The sequence below is a fragment of the Cheilinus undulatus genome, linkage group 24 (genome assembly GCF_018320785.1).
Source record: "Cheilinus undulatus linkage group 24, ASM1832078v1, whole genome shotgun sequence".
NCBI lineage: Eukaryota > Metazoa > Chordata > Actinopteri > Labriformes > Labridae > Cheilinus > Cheilinus undulatus.
In genome coordinates, this window is record NC_054888.1 from 3,359,013 (window position 1) to 3,379,135 (window position 20,123).

General features: G+C 41.5%; 1 protein-coding gene across 6 annotated transcripts in view; it reads right to left on the reverse strand.

The window, feature by feature from the left end:
* raph1b (Ras association (RalGDS/AF-6) and pleckstrin homology domains 1b) overlaps positions 1-20,123 on the reverse strand; it is a 91,107-nt gene that overhangs the window by 37,736 nt on the left and 33,248 nt on the right. For 5 of the 6 annotated variants that reach the window (XM_041781775.1, XM_041781774.1, XM_041781769.1 and 2 more), the window contains one exon: positions 17,041-17,122. The exons of the other annotated variant lie outside the window; for it this stretch is intronic. The gene's annotated coding sequence lies outside the window, so the exon portion shown is untranslated. The remainder of the gene's footprint in view (positions 1-17,040; positions 17,123-20,123) is intronic. 6 annotated transcript variants of the gene reach the window in all.

The following is a 20,123-nucleotide window of genomic DNA, read 5'->3' on the forward strand; positions in this document are numbered from 1 at the left end:
CTCTGCTGCTGTCATTCTAATGGAATCACAGCGTCATGCTGCAGATGATGGAGCAGGTTTAAGTGAATTACCACCTGAGGCCCGGCTTTTAAGCTTATGGAGCATGACCGGGGGGGCTGTGGGGGAGGGGGTGCATTAGGGCTGGCCAAAACTGACCAAAGAGCATATCTAATATATTTATCTTGGAATGGCAACACATGATGTGTCTGAATATTTCCACGGTTGTCACAATACCCTGATTATAATTCCTGATGTGATTCTAGTAAAATAAAACCAAACTCAAACCTCTCTGATCCCACGGCAACAAGATCTTCACTGTTGGCGTGCAAATGGGTATGGATGTGTATGAATGGGACTAGCTAAATCTGATGGCCACTTCTCCATAGCAACCGCTGCCAAGACAACGCAAACTAATGAAGAATGTGCTCTGTGGATCTTTAAGGAACGCCTACTGACAGACAGGAACCCTGACTCAGTGGATAACTTCACTCATGGTGCAAATGTGTCTTACATAATAAAAGAGGAGGAAAGAACCCCAGCAGGACGCGATGCACAGCAGGCAACAAGCAAACACAAAAAGCACCGGTTCTAAATGATTAAACAATCTATAAGCAGAATAATGCTCTTAGTTTTGGGGAATCCTGCTAGAATCAGGGTGGGCAGCATGGATCCTGGATGACCAGTTGTTACATAACTGGACGAGTGTTTTACATCAGTGATACTCAACGTGTGGCTCTGGAGCCACATGTGGCTCTTTTCTGATGATTTGTGGCTCTTTTTTTTTATTTCAAATTTCTTTAGTAAGTTTTAATCATGCATATATATATAAAAGTGCAAACACAAAAATACAGAAACAGGGTTGGGCAGTAAGATTTGTGGGTCTTTTACATCTTAATTAGAAACATTATTCCCATTTTTGACACTTCTTTTTGACACTTTTATCCTGCTTTTTGCAATTTTTTTGACCCTTTTTTTGCTACTTTTTGCCCATTTACACTGCCTTTTGCAGCTAAATGCCACCTATTTCCCATTTTGCCATTCTTTGATGCGTTTTGCCCATTTTGCCACCTTTTAACTGATTTTTGCCCATTTGAGTCACTCATTTTTTGCCTCGGTTTTGCCACTTACACCATTTTTGCCACCTGTATCTAATTTTTTTCCCACTTCTCACCCATTTTGCCACCTTCTGCCCTTTTTCTCCACATTTTTGCCACTTTTCTCTCAGTGTTTGCTGCTTTTATCCCACTTTTGCCACTTCTTTTTTGTCACTTCTCACCTATTTTTGACACTGTTATACTGCTTTTTGCAATTTTTGCCTATTTTTGCCAATTCTCACCCATTTAAGCTGTCTTTAGCAGTTAAATTCCACTTAATTCCCATTTTTCCACCTTTTTTAACTGGTTTTTGACCATTTTAGTTACTTTTCACTCATTTTTTTGCCACAGTTTTGCCACTTTAGGACTATTTTGCCACGTGTAACTCATTTTTTTTGCCACTTCTCCACTTTCTTGCCACTTTTCGCACAGTGTTTGCCCCTTGTTGCCTATTTTTGATACTTATTGCCCATTTAAGCTGCCTTTTGCAATTAAATGCCATTTTTTTGCCCATTCTCCCACCTTTTTTTAAATTTTTGGCCATTTTCACCGACTGTCTTCAGATTTTTGCTACTTTTTGACCGTTTTTTGCCACCTTTAACTTATTTTTTGGTCACTTCCCACCCATTTTGCCACATTCTGCCCTTTTTCGCCACTTTTCTCCCAGTGTTTGCTGCTTTTTGACCACTTTTGCCACTTTTCACCACATAGATTGTGACTCTTGCAAAGGTATTTTTTTTTTTTAACAATTTGGCTCTTGAGGTTGAGAAGGGTTGAGTAACACCGGTGCAGAGTGTATTTGATCACAGTGAGTCAGATAAATTCAGAGGGTCTGATTTAGCACATGCAACACTAGATTCTCTGAATTCTAGAGAAAAATTATGCAACAAATTGTGGAGGAAGCTGTTCAGAATTGTTGGCTTGAAAACAAAGATGGGATACGGACATCTCTTACTCATAGTGCCTTTCTTAAATCTAAGACCCACTGGTAGAAATCAGACTTTAAGACTTTGTAAGGCCTTACATTTCAAATCTGCAGCTTAAGACTTGTCAAGGATCTGCAGGAACCCTGGTGACTTTTTGCCCAAAACGATAAATAAAAAAACAGAGATTTTCAGGGACTGTTTTGGCACCAGTACTGTCCTAAAAGTGTTGATTAGCAGCCATAGTGGGGAAAAAAACAAAAACAAATGATCCTTTATATGGGATATGTAGATGAAGCTAAAGTGGTCTGTTACCTTTCTATACGCTCCATAAGGCCACAGTGAACGCGTTACTGTTGTATCAAACAATAATAAATATTATTTACTGCAATTTTGTATCTGTTTAAAAGAGGGGGAAACATTTCTTAGCATTCCTAGACTATTCTTGATAATATTTTAGATAAATATTTTTCACATTTCCTCTGAGCACATATCACACAGAGAGGAAGAGCGGGTAAAAGGAGACAGAATGAAAACATGAAATATTGCGTTGTTATGGTGTCAGTTTGAACGTCTCGAGGTGTGAGGACAGCGGTGCTCCAGCCGTGTGTTGTTGGATGAAAACGCTGTGGAAACACCGACTGATTCTTGCTCTAAAAGCACATGTTCTCCTCTTTATTTCTAGAGAAAGGAGCGATGTGAGAACTAGGAGAATGCACCCACAAACCCACCTGCCAGCGGGGGGCAGTAGAGAGATACGTCCCATGAATTGGGACATAAAGAGTGAATGTTAAGCATGCTAATGCTGGATTATCATCATGCTAATTTGTTTAGCCTGTTGAGGCATTTTCCATCATGTGTTAGCATTAAGCTAACAGACCAAACTGGTCCAGTTGTGAGATGTGAGCACGTGCAAACTCTCTCCTGCAGGCTTCATGGCAAACCAAACAACAGCCGTGGCCTTTCTGCCCTCCTGATCCTGCACGGTCCCCCTCTGTTTTTTGTGCATGACCGGCTCTCATCTGTCTCTTGAGACTCGGAGGTCTGAGGGCGAGAGGCTAAAGGTCAAAGGTTCCTCCCAGTGGAGACTCGCTTGGCGGACTTTTAGTGTCACCGTGCAAACGCATGGGAGGTACAAAGTATGTTCTGGGAGATGGAACTCTGAATTTAGGAGAACGTGAGGCAAACATCCATCACTGAGGAGGATGAAGAGACAGAGGAAGGAGGAGGAGGATGTGTCTATCTTTAGCATGAGTTGTATCATATCAGAGCATCAGGAGGATTGGAGCTGTATGAAAACTGGACCTTCAGTCACTCAACAAGCAGGAAAAGCCTAAATTTCATGCCTTCTGTCTCATGTAGTTTGTTTTATTGGTCTACATGAGCGCAGTAAACACGGTTGTTTTGGTCCAAGAAGGGCGGGTCACAAATCAGACAGAGCACCTTCACTGGAGGCAAGAAAACACGGCACAGCTTCAACTTCTTGTCACATGTTCGGTCACACTTCTCCAATGACTGATGCTGCCTGAGAGCTATTTTCACACCGAATGTGACAAACAAATGTAGGCGCTCGGAACTGCAAACAAGTCTGTGGAGAGGTAGAGAGCTAGATTATTAATCCTCCTGGAGCTACACGAATAGCTGCTAACTCTGAAAAGAGTCTGGGATTGATGAAGTGTTTGGGTGTGACAGAAACACACATGGAGAGTTTCACATGATGTCATGGGTTAGATCAGGGGTCTCTCCTTAAAATGTCCTCAGTAAAGGAAAGTGGTTTAAATCCAAAACTAACTGTTACTGCACAGATCCCATGTCCAGCAGTGTTACCAGCCTTACATTTGGTTTAATGGGAGAGATTCAGCTGCATGCAGGATTATGCTCACTGATAACAGCATTTACAGATGTTTTGAGGTAAATAAATGAGGCTGTAAAAAACACTCATTTCCCTGGAGATTGTTGTCATTATTTTATGAAAATGCTGCATGGACTGAAAGCATCCTTTCCGGTTTGCTTTGGCATCCAGCCCTGCAGGAAATGCCGGTTGAATTTTCTCCTCTTTGGATCATTCATGTGAATATTTGCATCCTGTTGACTGGACTGGCTTTAACCTCTCATGCACATCAACAAACTGAACACTTACAGCCTCTAAGTGCTAAAAAAAAGGACTGTAGGGTCTGTTCAGCCACTCTTTCAGCACCTGTGATCATTCAAATGATGGACTCGTCTGCACATTTGAGTACCAAATAAAAATCCTTTCATATTTCAGTCACACAGGAAGCAGGAGGGCCGGGATGTGGAATATGACCTTCGCTGTGTAAACACTACTGTGGGCCAGATGCTCCGCAGCGATGAGGGCAGACTGGATGTTTCCATGAAAAACGCTGAATTACACTATTTTGGGACTGAATACTCATCATGTGGATGCTACCTGATGAACCCAGACATCTGCCTTCATCATCTTCACCTGACAAAATCAGATTTTCCTCACAGCTTTTTCGCAAATATAAACTCTAGAGCAGTGATGCTCAACGCGTGGCTCTGGAGCCACATGTGGCTCTTCAGTGATGATTTGTGGCTCTTTTACGGCTTCATTTGAAATATTATTCTTTTAAACTTTGACCTCAGAAATTTATCATTGCAAGTACCATGAACTAGTCTGTCTCCCGCAGTAGGTTTTAATGGTCAAACTTAATGGTCAACCTGTATTTTTTTCCCTTTTTTAAACATTTTTTGCCGCTTTGAAACCATTGCTGCTGCTTTTAGCCCATTTTTACCACTTTTCATTAGCTTTAGCCACTTTTTGACGATTTTTTTGCCACTTCTCCCCCATTTTCGCCCTGTTTCATCAGTTTCAGTTTATTCTTCTGCTTTGGAATTTTTCACCCATTTCAGCTGCCTTTTGCCAATAAATGCCACTTCCCCCCATTTTCCAACCTTTAAACAGCTTTTCGCCGCCCATTTTAGTCACTTTTCACTCATTTCTGCTGCTTTTTGACCACCTGTAACTCCATTTTGTGTGACTTTGTACCCGTTTTTGCCACTTTTAATCCATTTCTGCTGCTTTAAGCCCTTTTATACCACTTGTTTAAGGCACTTTTTGATGATTTTGTGCCACTTATATCCCATTTTTGCCCTATTTCATCAGTATCAGCCACTTTTATCCTGCTTCTTTGCAATTTCTCGCCCATTTCAGCTGCCTTTTGCCATTAAATGCCACTTTCCCCTGATTTTCCCACCTTTTTACAGCTTTTTTGCCCATTTTAGTCACTTTACACCACTTAGATTGTGGCTCTTGCAATGACAGTTTTCAACAGTTTGCTCTTTTGTTGAGCAGGGTTGAGTCTGCCCAAAAAATCCTCCAAACACATGATATCATCACTAATGGCAAGCCAAAAATGGAGGCTGAATGGGACTTAGAATTGGCCAAGAAAGCTTCATCTCAATAATGCAACCTCACTAAACTCACACCAGGCTTGAAGATTGTGCAATACAGCAGGAGGATTCATGAGTTTAGTGGGACAGAAGATGAAATATTTAGCATTAACGTGGCTAGAAATAGCTCCAAACAGGCGTTCAGCAGGTCGGCTGGGCGTGCTCCGAGGCTGTGGTATCTGTGAGGGAGAGCAGGAGTTGTGAGCTTGTGTAACAGTTTCACACCATTTGCATGTTTTCTCGACTTTGACAGTGTTGAGACTCGGCTGTTTCTTCTCTAGAACAATGATGCTGGTATCTGTGTTCACTATAGGAGGAAAGAATGGGCTGTTTGTCTGCTTTCTTTGCTTCATTTACTTTCTAACGGGGCTGTCACAATGCCAGACTTTCACTATTCCCTATGAAACTAGCAGAAATTAAACACTGACACCTATTTTGATACATGAAAAATACTTTTCAATAGCAACAGAAGCTTAACATAACCTGGAATAACCTAAAAGTACCACATGTCTTAGGTTTGACAATGACCTCCGTTATCTCTCTCCCCCGTCAGCCATCATCCACGGCAGTCTGTGCTCCCAGGCCCACAGACAGTGAATCACCTCTTACACATACAAGTGTCTGATTGTCATCATGGCCCATAAACCTGACCATAAAACAAGCAGATGACGAAGACGAGTGTCAAGATATCAGAATGACATCCTCATAGGATCTTTCATGTGGCGAGGGAAACAAGGCTTGTATCAGAGAGGAACAAAGCTTTTATTGCTGCTCTAAAATGTTTAATTTCACCGACACGGAGGTATAAAAGAGATGCAATCTCACTGTAATTGTGCAAACATGTAATGATGGTTATTTCCAGCCTTGTGTGCTCAGCGTGGTCTGTGGTTATTTGCTCATTTCCGCCCCATCTTTCTGTTTCCTGCCCTGCCTTTTTTTCCAGGTCGACTCCCTTCATGTACGAACCAGGAGAGAGGAGACCAGGAGGCTACGTCACCTCACCAAAAAGACGTCACACTAATCGTGGGAGGGGAAAAAGGGGAGCATGAAACGTGTGAGTAAAACTGTCTGAACAAAGTCCAACTGGGTGTGGGCGGCTTCTCCACCTCGACTGACCTGGAGTGTCCAGTGGAGTCTGACGCTGTTGTGTAATACTCTCCATGTTTGTCTAATGAATGGGTAATGTGGGCTGGATACCGCTTTAAAGGTTAAAGAAGCTGGAGACACTGGCAGAGCTTTCATGGATTTTTGCACGCTAAGTATTGAGCAGGAAAGTCAGCTTGGAGCCGGATTTCTTCACCTCTGACATCAGAATCGCTCTGATATAGTCGTAGTCTGTGCTAATTTATTTGTCTCATGTAAAGAACGACATGCTGGACAGCTCACCGCCTCACTGCCTGCTCATTATGCCCCAATGAGTTTTTTCATTGTTTCTGTGGAGAAAAGACCGGCAGAAGGAGACAGATTTCCTGTTTTGTCTTCTTCTACGCCGTCTTTTCTTGTTGGTCACCTTTTGTTTGTGACGATAGCGTGAAAACGACTGAAGTCAAACAGTGAATGCTGACACTGCTGTAACAGAGTTATAGACAGCTGGAGCAGAGACGGGGATAAAATGAACCACCCCGTGGGGTGAAAATTTATCGTGAAGGGTTATCAGCAGCAGAGGGGATAAGTCCCACCAGCAAATCGGACCCTGCGAAGTGCTTCAACGTCGGCACAGCACGCTTGAAGGTGGGGCTGGCCTGATTTGAGCGCGGCACGGCCAAAAGGCGTAGTAGAAAAGCCCCAAATCACTCTGCTGCCAGCTACCGCGCTACAGCATCCTAGTCTCCCTCCCGGGTCCTGCTGGGCTGCACTCACATACAACAGCCGTGCAGCGCTCACGCAGGAATATGCGGAGTATGTCAACAGTGGATTATTTTACCTTACTGGGATTGATTTTTCATCCATGGTATTATTGCTTTCACCATGGGTGAGTACATTAGGAAGTTAGCAGGTTAATTTTTCCTTAAAGGATGTGTGGTTTTATGTAAAATTCTGTGGCTTTTTACCTCAAAAGTTCACTTTTCCTTGTCAGTGGTGCTGCCGTAGCTCTGTGACCCCTGGTGACCTTTTTTGGATGTGACATAATGTTGAAATAGTGTTGATTTATGATCAGGAGTCTGTGCATTGTATTGTATTCTGAAAGTACCGGATACTTTACACAGCAGTTTGGAGTAGAGCATCAGTGCCGGACTGATGAGCATCTAGTGGAACTGCTCTGATTGACAAGAGAGAGGGAGCGATTTGCTCTGCGGCCGACAGACCATGATGCAGCCGTTGTATGTGGAAATTGGAGGTAAGCATTTCTGAGCACAGGTGTTTCATCACGTTGTAATACGACATGGCCTTTTATGGCTTTTTTTGGGTCATTTTGGTCATAAAGCTCTCCAACACTCTGCCAATGTTTAAGATGATTGTTGAGAGGAACGGGTGCCTGGGAAATTGGTAACCTTTCTTACATGCAGATTGGAAAAAAACACTAAATTCACAGATTTTGGATGTCCAGGAGATCATTTTTGTTGCTGTGAGATGGAGACAGGTCTTGATACTATCATATCAAAACTCTAAATTTGGAAAAATAATGTCTTTATCATTTATTTTTCCACCTAACGTTAAAGAGCCGCACCATGGCTGAAGTCAAAGCAGGAAAATGACAGTAAACTGAAGCTGCTGCTAGTGTGGAGTTATCAGACAATCCCAGAAATAAGCAGCGATAAGAGCGTGGGTATCTTCTGCAGACATCTCCACAGAGGAAACATGCTACAGTCACCGTGACTATTCTGGGTCTCTCCGTCCTGAATTTGAATAAAAAATACCTTTTTATAAAAGTGTGCCAGTCCAGACAGAGTGGTTTCATAGGGGTTACAGACAAGAGGAGATGAAGAGCAATAAAGAGGAAGGGCTGATGGCTGGAGAGTGATAACAAAGAAAGCAAACATGGACGCGGAGGAGTGATGGAGGGAATGATGGACGGCTGCAATAATGAAAGGAGGGAGGCAGCTATTAGGCTGTGAAGAAAGGGGAGGACCTGATGGCCGGTTCAGCAGCTACAGTGACATTAGTCAAGTGCGACCAACAGCCTGCTAACAGAGCAGGAACGAGCTCGGCGAAGCACGGCGTGACACAGTGAGAGCGCTCAGCCAATTAGGAGGGAGGGGCAGAGAAAGAGACGGGGGACAGAGAGGAGGGGGGATGTCAGGAGCCGACAGATGGAGAGAGGAGGAAACTGAGACGAGCGTGAATCTGCACGGTCACTGGTGGGCGGGGATGTGAGCACGGCGACATCTGAGCATGCAAAATTCAGCCGCCGTGTACAGAACGCATCCTAAAGACTGGCGTGCTGCTACCACTCCATGTCAGAGGAACTTGGCCTGGATCTTAGGACATATTGATGTGATGTTTCCACTTCCCTGCATACATGTCCATCTGCTTCCTCATGCTACCACAGAGCCTCCAGATGATGGATTTACATCATTTTTCCTAATTTATGCTGAGCTTCATTCACACTAAAAGCAAAGCAAACATGCTTATTTGCATTAGTTTAACATAAACCTGCAGACAAACATGAGCAGATATGCTGTAACACTAACCATAAGTGCAGGTTCCTCACGTTAACAGAAGATTAGACTCTGTCTAGACAATCTTTACATCTTCATTCAGCCTCTAGAGCCTGATCAGCACCAGATAGGATGACTTTGACCCTGTTTCAGACTGGGTGTGTGCAGACAGGACAGTGAATAGTGATGGAACCTGGGAAAATAGCGAAAGAGTGGGGGGTTACATGCAGGAAACAACACTGAAGACTGCAGTCTCTGTTAACAGACTGATCTGTTCTACTGTAACCCAGTTTACTAATGTAGTGTGTGAACAACACTGATGACTGTAGTCTCTGTTAACAGACTGATCAGTTCTACTGTAACCCAGTTTAATAATGATGTGTGTAGTCATTAAAGGGAAAGAAAAGAAGATAAGGTGTTACTTGGGGGCTAAAACTGACAGACTTCAGTCTACAAATAGGCTGTGTGTTTGTCTTTCTTTCTCCCACTGTCTGACAGCCATTCTCTCTCTCCTCCTTGCTCACAAACACAGTGAGGATGTGTCAGCTTCCCTGCAGGGCATCAGTCCAAATGTGAAATCAATAGTCTTGTCCCTGCCCTCCGGAGATTGGGTTACATCCACGTTTTTATATATATATATATATATATATATATATATATATATAGAGGGGCTCAGGTGGTCTGCTGCAGAGTTTTTACCATGATGCAGCACTGCAGCAGCAGACTGCTGAGAAGAAGCCAGACATTAAAACCAGGCTCTGGTTCAAAGATGAGGCTGACTGCTCTGCTTCAAAGAGCTGCAGAGCTGTGAAGTCAATCCTCAGCTGATGCTGATTTTCTCTTCAGCTCCACTTTTATTGCTCGGTAAAGTTTGCAGGCTCTGCTGAGGTATGAATAATGTGGACCTAAACATTAAGCTTTTGCTTTAATGAGCAAACATCAGTGATGAAGTTCAGGTGGCTGAGTTATGATAAGGAGCGTAAAATCCAGCAATCAGGCATCAAATCAACAACAAACAAACATTTAGACCAGTGGTTCAATTATTATAGACGCCTTAAGCAGACATGATTACTCTGTTGTTTCTTATCAACATGTGCATTTGTTTAGGAGATCTAGAGGAAATGCCACATTATCATAATCATGATGTTCAGCATCTCTGTGAGCCTAAAGATGTTTTTTTGCTGATTATTGAGTTTTATTGCTGAATATTAAAATCACACTAACACATGGGGCTGCAGCACAGGCTCTCTCTCTCTCCATTATGCTCTATTCAGGCAGATTACAGAACAGCCTGCCATTGGCTGACACACACTCACAAAGGGTAAACAATATGATGGTTAGCATTCAAGCTACCTGTAATAAATGACTGTAATTGGATTAAAATGGATGAAAAGATGTTAAACACCAGGTATACTGGTGTGGATTTAATCATTACAGTCCCCCAAAATCACACAAGTTCCAGGCTCAAGGGATTCAAAGGCATCAATGGGAAAGCACAACGGCTAGCGTCTAGAGGAAAAACAAGTAAGAGGCAGCGATTTACGGTTCAAAAGTTATTAAACTTTTGATAAACTGAGTCACTTCCTGTTGCGTATGACAGCGCTGGTCTGGAAGGCGTTTTAACGATCACATTCAGAGAAGAACTGTCATGCAGACACCTTTCTCTGCTGCTGCAGTGGGTCCTGTGCTTCTTCTTCACTGCTCTAAAAATGGTAGATTGTGCACGCAGTGCTTTCCGGCAGTAAAGAAGAATTGATTTCAGATTTATAGCGCTAACAGTTAGCATGGCTAAATGAAGCTAAATACAAAGCTAAACCATAACAGTATCGGATTGGTGCATAATCTCGTGTACTCACCAGTGTTGAATTTCGTCACCTAAAACTATGATTAAAAATGTTCGACAGTCTTTTTTCTAGGACAAAAACTAGACTAAGACCAACAAAAATAGATCTGTGATATCTAAAACTGACAAAAACTAAGTTTAGTTTTCATCAAGATGACTAAAACTAGACTAAAATGTAATTTAGTTCTCGTTGAACATTCAAAATCTGTGATATTTCTCCACTGTGGGTAAATCTGTTAAAAACAATGCAGCTGTATCTAGTCTGCCTCTCAGCTGTAGAAAGCAGGGACCCCAGGTTAGCAGGGTGCAGAGAACACACTACCATGATTCGGGACCAGATTTAGGCAAGAAAATAAATGCTTGGACTAAAAGTAAGGACTAAATGTGAGGACTTTTTATGGACTAAAACTAGACTAAAACTAAAAAGGGCAGAAATGACTAAAATGTGACCAAAACTAAAAGACATTTCATCTAAAGACTAAGACTAAAATTAAAAACAGCTGCCAAAATTAACACTGGTACCTGCTGATACCAATACCTGCATCTTAAGCACTATCAGATGTATTTCTGATACTGGTATCGAAATCGAAACAACTCTAAAAATGAGCAAATGATGTATGGATCTCTGTCCAATCAGGGCTTCCATACATCATAGACACAATTTCCTGAATTAAGACCCACTGAAATGAGCTCTAAAACCCATTTTTAGATCCCCACCCACCAGCTCATAAGGTTAATTAGATCACTGGTTCCCAACATGGGGTCCTGGACCCCTAAGAGGACGTGCCACAGATCTTAGATGAGGATGAGCTAGCCAAATTTATGCGTTTTAACTAAAACCATGAAAACACACGGAGTGGACAGGTGTAAAGAGCCATGATGTGTATGCCTTCTCTGTTGGGTGTTTTCACTTTGTTCATTGGTGGGTCTTAGGGGACTCTGCTTTTCCTACATACTAATGAGGAGGATGCAAAGGAAGAAGGGTGGTAACCACTGACTTAGCTGACTTCAAGAGATTTTGTCCTCAAATGCCGTAGCAAACAGCCATCTAGAAAACGGCACGATCTCAGTCATTGTGTGAATTAACCTGATGCACAACCAATATCACACGTTTGCAGATGCAATGTGTTGGTAAAAAGTGTAATGATGGCAAGGCTTCACTAAGATGCGGCTGCAGAGCAGCACTGTGTAAGCAGCTGAAGACTGCAGCCTCTGTATATGGGTTTGTTGTCGCTGACGGACTCTGATTTGTATTTTAAATGTCTAATGGGTGTCAGTTTAGCTCTGTTGGTCACCCCACAGAGGCGGCAGTCCTCGACCCACTGATTGCAGGATTAATTCCTGATTCTGACGCTGTCTGGTGGCGTCCCCCACTCTGTCTTCCTGTATTTCCTGTCTCTCTTCAGCCATCCTATCAAAATAAAGGCAGAGAGGCTAATAACTGATATAGACCTTTCTGAATTCTGTGCCTGTTCCACCTGCATTTGCTTGTTTGATTGGGCTATCGGGGTTTAATGGTAGGTTTAGATCCACCTGATGTCTGTAAAGCTAAGGAACTAAAAAATAACCAGCTCAGGCTGGGGTAGACCACCAACTCCCATGTTCGACAAAGCTAAACCAATGAAAGAAGCTCCCATCCTCTACTTTGATCGACTCCACATAAATAAAATCATTCTGCTGCCAACAGACTGAATTTTTCATCATCCTTTGGCTGCTTCGTCTACCCAACAGAAGGTTTACATCTGCCACCTGTTTGGGAATACAAAGCACAGTGGGTAGAACATACTGCACGAGCAACACATGCACCAACACATGCATAAGATTCCCTCTGCAGCACACCCAGCACGCACGACGTGTGCTGCACAGAGACAACGAGAAACGGCCGAGCAGCTGGGGATGTCTGCTGCTTTTAGCTTACTACGTTTCCCATCTGCCCTTCAAAACGTTCCCCTTCAGCTGGACTCTGATTGGCTGCTGCTGAAAGACTTCTTGTTATCTCAATTCAAAGCAACTGTCCGAGGGCGTGTTTGTGCGTGGCTTTAAATGGCAACAAAAAATGTGCCAGCCTGCTTCCTGCCACACACCACCTCCTCCTTGGGCATTCCTGTCGAGCCGACTCTGCCATCCTATCAGACTTGGAATGCACACACACAAACACACACATGCACACACTTGAGTGTTTTCTTGCTTGGGAAGTGAAGATCTCTTCAAGGACAACCTGGTGCATGAATGACTCGATCTCAGAGCGTGACGTGCTTACGCTGCATTTGTGAAGTACGTGATGAACATTATCGACAGCTGAGAGTCAGATTTAGGAAGCATCTTCACAGGACAGCTGACACAGACACACTTATAAACCTCCTCAACACTTCCTGACACACAACCATTACGACTTCCGAGCCGACAGGATGCAGGCGGCATCGCCTCCGCCTCAGGCTCCAACACTGCTGGACTCCCGGTGCTTAAAACCACCTTCTTCCTTCAACATCCTCTTTACTCATAAATCAGTCCAGGTTTAGCTGTCCATTCACATCTTCAAAGTCCTGAAGGACGACTTTCAGTCCTTGACCAACCAGCGTTCTTCTCTCTTCTAGTAAAATACCACCTCTGCTTTATAAGACAGGTGAGGAAGGAATCCTCCAAATACTGCAAGGTGCACAAATATGCTGTCAACGTTTGGAAACCAAACAGAAAAATCAAAGTTAAAATAACAGAAAATATGTAAAAAAAACGGATGGCATTGAAGCCGTAGTTGTGTTGTGGCACTGCCTGCAGACTGTGGCTGAAGACTGTTCATGAACCTTTAAGCAGCAAATATAGGAGACACTATGTCATTCTAGAATTAACCATGCAGGGGAAGATTAGCAGTCTGTAACTCTGCATACTTTAATACCACCACAAAACAGAGTTGTTAAAATGTAAGCAGGTTTTTCTCTTAATATCTGTGTATGACTATCTTTGAATATTGCTCCATCATCCCTGATGCACGCCTGGCTTCAGCTGCATCCCTATTTGGCTCTTAAATTTGCCCGTCAGTGTCCTCCTTTCTCACGCATTTTCTCAGACGCTGGTCTCCAGCAGGAACAGGAAGTCAGGAGGGGCTGCAGGCTGAGCTGCTAACTTGTTTTTAACAGTTCTGCATGTTTTTAGGTCAAGCTTCCTTTAATGTTCATCATGGAGGTTTTCACTGGGAGCAGATTCTCAGCAGAGGTTTATTCCTCTCCAGAACATCAGAAACAGGAAATAAACAGTTTTCCTGACTGAATGTAGAAGTTAAAGGCTAAAAATGTGATTTTCCATGGCAGATTCCAGCCTTTTCAGTCGGCGACCCCAAAATAAAGGTGCGAGTGACCGGGGACTAAGACTTACATTTTAATTTTTTTTTTTGTTTGTTTTGTTTTTTAATCAATTTGATTTCAGCATAAATCTTAACAAATAACAAGGTTTTTATATCCCATTTAAATAATTACATGCATATACTTTTATTAAAAATGGGTAAAATATAATTTAAAAAAATACATATTTTTATTTATTTATTTATTATTATTATTATTATTATTATTATTATTTTATGTAATATCTTTATTTGGTGTATGTTTTGTGAAAATGTCCCAAGGTTGAGGACTTAAATCTGATTATTTATTTATTGTTATTATTATTATTAAAGTAAAGTAAAGGAAAGTAAAGTAAAGTCATACTTTATTATTATTATTTATTATTATGCTGTATACATCCTTTTTGGCTCATATGATTTTGATTTTCTGGAAAAAAAAAAGGAACAGGAAGTCCTGTGGCCAAGTTGAGATGTGGAATGTTATGGCTCGGTTCTTAATAAAAAAATCTAAAAAACAAAAAAAAAAACCAAGGGGTAAAATATGCTTTTTGAAATAATTTTGAAATATTCTTTGTTTGTAGAAGCTATCTGACGACCCCCAGGGTGTTACCAACCTGGGACCTGGGGACCCTTATGGGGGCGCAGGACAAGTTGTCAAGATTAGAAATTAGATTGCATTTATGTATTTTTTAAACCTTGAAACGGCCAACCTTAAAGACGTAAACATTAAGGGAATCTGTTAATTTTTGCGCAAAAAAGTCACAATTTTCAGTGGAAAAAAAAATTAAAATTTTGAGATTATAAAGTTGTATATTTACAAGAAATAAAACTCAGAATTTTAGAGTTTAAAAGTCCAAAATTAACAAAATTTTTTGCAATTTCAGAGTTTAAAAAGTGTTATATTTTGACACTAGAAACTCAAAAATTTCAAGTTTTTAAAATCATAAATTTACAACAATGTACAGTGTTTAACAAATGTATTAGACCACCTGTCATATTTGTCTCAGAGACCATCCAGCATCATGAAGTGCTTTAATGTGGACTCTTTCATTTTCAGTCAGCTCTCCACGTTTTACCATTTTGAACAGGAATGAGGAATTTCAAACTGAATTCACCCCAAATTTGAGCCGGCTCACATGGGCTTCTCTGAGAAGTCAGAAATGAATCAAGCATAACATTCAACCACTAAAACTCATTTTTCTCTTCAGGAATGACAGTAAATAACTATAATTTGACATATTAATCAAGAAATATTAACATACTTTACTTTTTTTGTTTGTTATTTTGTAAATAATAATTATATTTTAGCATTAAAAATATCATTTGGGTTAAAGAGCTTCTACATATTGGTGTATTAACCATTGCAGAAACATAAAAAATGATTTTGGTAATTACCAATGCTGTTAATTTAGGGCAGCTGTGGCATAAACCTTACTTTGGGTGATGGTCTAATAAATTTGTTAAGCTCTGTTAAAAAACTTAACAAGACACCAAACCGTGGTTAGATTTCTGACTTTATAGTCTCAAAATTCTACTGTTTGGTGAATGTACTTTTACAACTTTTTTATAAGATTTATTTTTGGGCTTTTCATGCCTTTATAGACGGCGGAGGGTGTGGATAGAATTTGAAACAGGGAAGAGAGAGACGGGGAGAGACGTGGGAAAGAAAGTGCCACAGGACCAATTTGAACCTGAGTACATGGGGCATCACCTGCACCCCCAACATTTATAACTTTTAAAGTTATAAAAAGATCCTTTATTTCTCTAAAATGAAGGACTTTTCAAACTTGATACTATAGAGTTTTCCCTGAATTTTAACAGATCCTCTTTATCATTATATTTTCTCCAGTGGCCTCATGAAAAAGTACAAAAATCTGCTTGTAAATGTTTTAAGATGACACAGTCTGTGCTTATAAAAGCTCTGGTAAACAGTTGGGGTGGTCATTTCAAGTCAAAAGTCATAACCCTGTTGAAAATTAGCCATTTAATTCCTCCCTTTGTCTGATTTTTTTTCCGTTTATTCTCCTGCTACATCAGGATGTGTGTCTTCTTGTGTACTCAGCCCGGATCCAGTTACGCAACTCCCTGCAGTCACTGATTCACTTCTTTCATTTTTCTTACACGTTAAGTTGAGATAAAGTTCATGGCCTCGATTCTGGCTCACTTTCTCTGCCAAGAAGGAACTCCAAAATGTTTTTTTGCTGTAAGGAATTGGTCTGTATATTTTAGAATAAGGGGATCACTTCATATCCAGATAGAAAAATGGCTGTTTTTAACTTGTGTTGCAAAACTAAGAGGTAAGAATACAGCTTAACCCAACACAGATCCTTGACAGTGAGAGAATAAAGGCTCACTGTACATCTCTGTGCTTCAGACCACAGCCACGGTTCGCTCACATGTTTCTACTTTAGTCGGGAATTATCTCCTCCGGCGAGGAAGACACGATCCTCAGAGGCTCCACTCTTTCATTTGGCTCTGATTTACAAGCTCCCTATGACGGAGGCTTTTTGTGAGGGTGAAACCTCCGTCTTCCTCTGGATTTGCCTCTTTTTACCATCAACAAACAAGCTGATCCTCACTGTCAGCCGGGGATTCCTTCTTTGACATATGATAGTGTTTTTCAGCACATGACGCCTCTGACACACATGCAATAAAGCCGGCATTTGAGACAACCGTAAATAGAAATTCTCATGCAAGCAGCCTGCATGTCAACAAACAAACTCTGGGGTATTTGTGCAAGAATGCAGGGCTCTGTATATCTTTTTAGAATAACAATGAAGTATACTAAAACTCCAGAAGACTTTTCTCCTCTTACCTCTGAAGCGACTTCCCCTCTTCCTCCTCAGGCGAAAAGGTCAGATAAAACCACCACTCAACTCTGTAACCAGGCTTTTATCCTGGAAAAGAGGACAAACAACAAGATTTAGAGTCTATTATTTGACAAAGAGAACCAGCGAGCAGTCTCTGCTTTTGTCACATCATTAAAAAGTCTGACATGGAAAACTTTCGCATCTGCAGCTCTGACTGCAGGAGAATTCAGAGGCTTGGCAGGCGGCAACTGGAGGAGAGAGCAGAGCGATTTCACTGTCACAAGAATGCAGAGGATTAACTTCGGAGGGTGCTTGAGCGAGCGACTCAACCGAGTACAGACAGAAATGACACGTAGAGGCAGAGAGACACTTATCACAAAGCTCTGAGAGCAATCAGGCGAGGTCCGCTCTTCATCAGAAACTGTTTATCTTTACGGCCAGATGAAGAGTGTGACGCTGGAGCAGCAGAGGTCTTTTAGACTCACATGCACAACAACCATCTAGATGTGAACTCTAAGATTTTATTTGGGGGTGTAAATCTCAGCTTTCACCATGATCTGACACTGTTCTTTAGAGCAGGGGCTCTCAACCTTTCCAGCCCATGACCCCCAGAATAAAGGTTCCAGAGACCGGGACCCCCACCGTACCTGTGGGTGGATGAACACAGCAAAGCACATTCAAGAATAGTCATGTACAGCCAAGGCCGTCCATAAGGGGGGTAAAGGGGAGAGCTTTCTGGGGCCAAGAAAAACTGGGGGCTTAGGGAGGTCAGGTACATCATGGTCCATTGTAAGGTAAGCTGTGGCATCCATATTTTATATTTACCTGAATAATAAACACTCTAATCAAAGAAACAATTATCTTGATGATTCATTTCTGTATAGCCTTTTTAAAAATGTAAATCCCTTTGTTGAAAACAGAAAAGCTTAAAAGTAAGGAAATTTGTATTTGGTAAATTGTTTCTTTTTGTAACAATGCATCTTGGCAGTAAATCTTACACCGTTGGAAAGCCTGTTTGTTTCCCTATAAATGGAGCCACAACTGTAAGGAGCATGCCTTTGTGGGATGAGCAGCAGAGCTGACTATTTGGAGGTCACCCATGAAGAATTTGGGGGGTGCAAGGCTTTGCCTGCTTCCCACTTATGAACTAAAATCATGATAAACACTTATTAAGCCTAAGGTGGTAGGACAAAGTTAGGGTTGTTCCGATACCAATACCAGTATCGGAAATACATCCGATACTGTTTAAAATGCAGGTATCGGTATCAGTGAGTACACGAGTTCATGCACTGATCCGATACCGTTTGGATTCACGTTATAGTTTGCTTCGTTCAGCCATGCTAACTGTTAGCGCTATAAACAGGAAATAGTTTTTTCTTCAGTGCCAGCCTTCCGTTTTTAGCGCAGCGGCAACAAAGAAGAACAACCAAGGGACCCACTGCAGCTGCGTGACAGTTTCCTCTGAATGTGATCGTTAAAACGCCTTTCAGACTGGTGCTGTCATACATACAGTTATGTTCATAATAATAGCAGTGTGTTTAAAAAGGTGAGTAAACCTCAAAATTCTTCAAATAAATTGTATTTTAATGAACACAAATGCATTGGGGACACTGCACGTTCTATTTCAAAGCAAGAAAATTGGAAAAGGTAATTGAATTTGATAATATTTGACAGAAAGTCAAGAAATACAATGTTGAAAAAAAATAGCAGTGTTGACATCTTTCTTTACAAACTCAAAAATGTACTGTATAAACTAAGAAATGCTTGAAGATTCAACTTTCCTGAGAATCATAAACTAATATTTAGTTGCATAACCACGGTTTCTGATAACTGCTTCACATCTCTGGTACATGGAGTCAACCAACTTCTGGCACCGGTCAGCAGGTATTGCAGCCCAGGACAATTGTACTACGTTCCACAATTCCTCTGTATTTCTTGGTTTTGCCTCATGAACAGCATTTTTTATGTCAGCCCACAAGTTTTCTATGGGATTAAGGTCCGGGGATTGTGCTGGCCACTCCATTACTTGAATTCTGTTTGTCTGGAACCATGATTTTGCTTGCTTGCTGGTGTGTTTGGGGTCACTGTCTTGTTGAAACACCCATTTCAAGGGCATTTCCTCTTCAGCATACGGCAACATGACTTCTTCCAGTATTCTGATGTACTCAAACTGATCCATGATCCCTGGTACGCGATAAATAGGACCAACACCATAGTATGAGAAACATCCCCATATCATGATGCTTGCACCACCATGCTTCACCGTCTTCACTGTGCACTGTGGCTTGAATTCAGTGTTTGCAGGACGTCTGACAAACTGTCTGTGGCCCTTAGACCCAAAAAGAACAGTCTTACTCTCATCAGTCCACAAAATATTACGCCATTTCTTTTTAGGCCGGTCAATGTGTTCTTTGGCAAATTGTAACCGCTTCAGCACATGTATTTTTTTTAACAATGGGACTTTGCGTGGGCTTCTTGCTGGTAGCTTGGCTTCACATAGACGTCGCCTGATTGTTACAGTACTCACAGGCAATCTTAGATCTTCTTTGATCCTCCTGGAGCTGATCATTGGCTGAACCTTTGCCATTTTGGTTATTCTCCGATCCATTCGAATAGTTGTTTTTCTTTTTCTTCCTCGCCTTCTGGTTTTGGCTGCCATTTTAAAGCGTTTGATATCATTTTAGCTGAACAGCCTATCATTTTCTGCACTTCTTTATAGGTTTTCCCTCTTTTATTAATTTCTTAATCAAAGAATGCTCTTCTTCTGAACAGTGTCTTGAACGACCCATTTTACTCTGTTTTTCAAGGACAAATGCACAGCCAGCATATGCAGCGTCAGTTGCCTTGATCCTTAAATAAGGGCCACCTGTTTAACCCCTATTTTTTTCACATAATCAATGACCTCTCTAATTGAACTCGGCACTGCTATTTTTTTGAACATGCCCCTTTCAGTAAATGATTTAGTTTCACAGAATCAGCAGCATGCACGGCATGCCTGTTGGGTCTGTTGGTTTTCTATTCCTTTACTAAACCTTCTAGAAACTTATTTGCAGTGTAGAAGTTGAAATTCTGACAAAAACCGTGATTT